The following is a 5,087-nucleotide window of genomic DNA, read 5'->3' as shown; positions in this document are numbered from 1 at the left end:
TCGTGTCTGTTTTGTGTTCTTTTGTTGACATTGTTTCTTTGTATTAAAATGAATTGTTCCTGCACATTTTATATTGAGTCCATAAAATGTATATGGCTCAGGAACATATGTGTAGCAACATGCAGATCTATGGGTTTTGCAGGGGGAACTGAGGAAAAGACAAATTATGGGTTCAGAATCTCCATGGACATAAATACTGTTTAGGATCTATTGTATATCTGTTGTGTGTGTTTATTCACACCAGCTGTATTGAGATATGTGGCTTATTACACCTACATTTGTATTCATTTATTTAGCAGATTAAAGCCCAATGCAGCATGTGGATGCACTAGAAATATTTGTGGGGGAAAGACAATTGAGGGATTTTACAGTGTCAGTATTTTATAAATGCATTTGAATATAATTAAATATTTATCCTGCATATACTGAAAAAAAAAATACTTCCATTCTACAGAAATGGTCCAAAGTCAGAGTTAAAAATGTGTCATTTTCCAAAAGATTAAAAACATCCCCCAAAGTATAATATTCAAGGTAAATTTTTATGTTTGTTGTTTGTTTAATTCTCATATTGTAATTTCAGAAAGTTTTGTAGTATTTGTCCTCTCCCCAAATTTGTACCGAAACAGTAATAATAAGGGGGGGAAGTCGTGGCCTAATGGTTAGAGAGTTTGACTCCTAACCATAAGCTTGTGGGTTCGAGTATCGGGCCAGCAATACCACGACTGAGGTGCCCTTGCGCAAGACACCGAACCCCCAACTGCTCCCTGGGCACCGCAGCATAAATGGCTGCCAACTGCTCCGAGTGTGTGTGTGCACTTTGGATGGGTTAAATGCAGAGCACCAATTCTGAGTATGGGTCACCATACTTGGCTGTATGTCACGTCACGTCACTTTCACTTTTTTTTTCTTTTCACTTTCATAATAATTTAATTAGAATATTTTTTATTTTTACAAGATTACAAGATTTTGATTTATCTACATTGTAAATTTTTTGCTATTTTTTTTCAGAGGTTAATCAATGACAGTTATATTTTAAACAATATTTCAAGTGTCATTTATGAGATTTGTATTTTGAATCCAATTTTTCTTTGTAAAAGGCAAAAAGTTGATCATACTTATTTCGAAGCTAAGGATTCATTAGATTGAATATACTTTAAACCAATCATAACATCTTAGTTGATAATTCAGTATACTTTATTTTTCCATGTTTCCATTCCATGTTTCAGTCGTGACAGTAATGCATTGGTAGCAACCACATCACATTATAGAATTTTAACTTCCATACTAAAATACTAAAAAACTGCACTGAAATTGTGTTTATTTCCCCCAATTATGAGGGTTATGTGTTTCCTTTTGTCACTACCGAAACAATAATGACATGTTTCGATCGTGACAATTGTATCGATGTCACTATTATCGATGTCACTACAGAAGGTCCACCAAATGTTTTGGTAGTGACTATTTTGGTATTGACAATTTTAGATACTTTTGAACAAGAATATCATCTCAAAGATGCTAATCAGCACATAGTTAGCTAGCACAGTTGCTACACAAATAAATGATATGGAATAACTCCCAAAAAAGTGTGCCTACTTTCAGAAAAAAAGTTGTTCAGTAGTGACGTTCCTTGGAGTTACACACCGATTTTTCAGACTTTTGAACACATTTACCTCAAAATGATGGGGTCTATCTACTCACCCTGTAGCTGTAAGTGAAAGGCACACATAAATATTTCCTGATCATAAATGTAGGGGTGTAGTTCATTTCAGTCTCAGCCAATGGACTAACACATGCACTGTTTCGGTAGTGACATGGAAAATGTGGGACACTTTTTTTTTAACATAAAGTTTCATAATTCGCAAAAAATATATCAAATAAATATTTTTTTTGAACTTGGCTTTTCAAAAGAATTAAAAATATATATTTTTAATAAATACAAAAATGATTTCAATATCATTTTAATAAGTTGAAATCTAGAGGTTAGGGTTCAGGACAGCCACCTCCCAACTGAAAGTACCCAATAAATGATGATTTTATATATATTAAGCTTACTGATATTTTAAATATTATTGTGGGTTTCAATAGAGAATAGAAGTATCTTAGAAAACATCTAAGATTTGAATACTTAAATGCTTTTTAAATGTGTTTTTTGGTTGTGGGACAGCAGTTAAGACAAATTCTGTAGAATGGCCCATATAGGAAAAAATAAGATAATTAATGCACAAACGTGGCTTGATGAAGAAGTAAAAGGATTTTAAAGATTGGCTCTTAAAGATGGGCTCCTTTTCTTGGGATATCTTGGATGTGGAAATACATGGACATGGACCTCTTGCCCTTCCGTGAAAACATAACATTATTTGTGTTGGTGTTTATAAATAATTATGATAAGAACATAGCTTGCCATCTTCTTAAAGTCATAACTATAAGCATTTAGGCATGAAGAGCAGTAACATGTTTAGCTCTTTTAATGTGAAGAGTTTGTCACATAAAGCTCACCGTAGACCACCACAGGCATCTCTAGATGTAGGTCACAAAAAAATGTAGTCAATTTTTAAAAAAAGATTTGGCCTCAAATATTACACACACATGGCATTAACGATGTGACTGAACTGAATGCAGGACTGAGAGAGCATTCACACTTTCACACCTGAAAGGATCGGTTACCTGAATCATCAGTAACTGCCAGTCTTTGCAAAAAATTCCGCGGTTGGCCGTTTGACAGGACTTTCTTGGTGTGTTTCTGTGCCTATTCATTATTCTGTATCAATTTACAAATGAGCTGTTATGTATATTTGCAGGTGAGAATCGTGAGAGCCGTTTGGTAACTATAGAAACAGATTTGAATCGTCATTACCGGCATTAGACAGCAGAGAGCGCCAAATCCCTCTATTTCACACCTCAGCCGATGACCTCAGTAAACCTCCTCGATGCCATATCACAGTATATATTAAAATATGTCATTATAATTTAAATTACTTTGAATATTTAAACCAATTAACATGCTAAATATATTTGCCTAAAATATTTAAATAAATTGACAAATATGTGCATATTATTTAGTACTCAGGAGATCAATAACTCTACAAGTAAACAAAACTAATAATTAATCAGATCCCCTAAACAGGTGTCAGTGGCTCTTAACATTCGTATTGGCTAAGTATGGGTTTTTGCTAATGCATTTATTAAAAAGTTCTAGTCTAGTTTTAAGTTCTGTCAGATCAAATTTATGCAACATCCAGTTGTGCATGTGGAGTCCTTCTGCAGATTAAACAGGTGTAAGTGGCTTTTGTAATTATTATTTTTTTTTTATTTAATTTTGATAATGGTCATTTTTAAGATTTTGAGTATTGAGATTTAGTGATTATTATTTTTTTTTTTATTTGCTAGTTTCGGTTTTGGAAAAAGCTACTTTGCTATGATTTAAGTAGACATACGGATGTAGACATATGTGATGTGATGTGTTATCACATTGATTTTCTGCAATCTGAGATAATGTATCGGAAATATAATGTATCCTTTATATGTAATGCAATAATGCTCAATCTTTGTACAGTGGGTGAAGTGCATACAGATTCTACATCTTGTTAAAATGGAAATAACCAGGTTTTTCAATATTTTCTCTGAAATCATAAGGAACATAAGCCACAGGTCCCAAATTAAATTCTATTATCATCATTTGGTGAAATATATGAAATATTAAAATACATGAATACTAAAAGTACTATAGCGACAAAATATAGATTGATTTGAACATTAAATAAATTTCATTGCAAAATTTCATTAAATATAAGTAAAAATTGAAATAATTTTGAGCAAAACACATAACCAGATAAACTTTAAATACTTTTATTATCTTGATAGAACATTTTATAATCCGCTTTTAACATTCACAGCATTGTACACCTTGACCCATCTAATCATAATAAAAACACAAGCGTCTAAAGATTTCAGTTTTGTTTGTGATACTCAAAAGAAATAGAAACCTCCTCTCCAGAATTCTAATATACATACAAAAGTACAAGAATAAGAAAAATACTTTCCATATTTTACACATATATAAAATGCTCTTTTTTATAAAAAGGGCTCCTAGTGTACAAAAGTGTCTGTCATTTCATTTTTCTATTTATACATATACATTGACATACACAAAAAAATAATGCTCATGTGGTATTATTGGTGCTCCAGTTGTGTGCTGTTCTATGTAGTTTACGTGCCATCACTTTCTCCTTAAAACCCAGCGCTTTTCATTTACTTCATCTACAGTATACCAATAAAACCTATTAATTAAATATGGTCAACAAAACAAAGCGACAGTTCACAATTCTCCAGATGTCTCTTTTTGTTTTGCTTTTCTAATGTATATGTATATATCCTATTAATTTAGTGTGAGAGTGTGAGGTGTTGAGTTGTTGAGTGTAGGCTGTTTAGAATAAGCTACATTCTCTTTCAGACTCAAGACTACCTTGATAGATGTCAGTAAGTAACACCTCATTTGTTTTGATGATCGAGTTAAACCAGATAATGATGAGCAGATGAGGATACACCTTCATGATTCACTCCCATCTGTTATGACATGGAAAGACTGGCTTCCTGATTACTTTTACTGGCACCTGCTTTTAACTGAAAATGTAAAACTTGAGATGTCCTTCAAAACATTCAGAATGATAAAAGTAATCGGGTCTGTTGGACATTAGAGAAACCAATATTTGGCCCGAGACTGACAGTGTCCTCCTCAGTAGTGTTTCTGTAACATTATACTTTAAAAATAAGAACGAACACACACATGCACACACTCACCGTGGCTAAGAAAGCCTCACAGCTTTGGCCATCAGGAGTGGACTGTGTGAAAAAGGTCCCAATGTGCAGAATTCTGGCCTTTCCAAACATGAAAGGAATTTGCTATTTTTTTCTCTCTTTACAGAAAAACTGAGCACACGGGAGAATGGACAGACTATGAAAGGTCAAGTCTTTCTGAAGTTATGCCGCACTGGTGCCAGATAAGTATATAGATTCCTATTTTTCTGGAAGGGGAGAAAAACTATAAACAAAGAGGGAAAAATCCTTCAAGAAAGAACCTGTGCCAGAAT

This window comes from Cyprinus carpio, chromosome A18 (assembly GCF_018340385.1).
Source record: "Cyprinus carpio isolate SPL01 chromosome A18, ASM1834038v1, whole genome shotgun sequence".
NCBI classification, from domain to species: Eukaryota; Metazoa; Chordata; class Actinopteri; order Cypriniformes; family Cyprinidae; genus Cyprinus; species Cyprinus carpio.
This window is presented reverse-complemented; position numbering follows the sequence as displayed.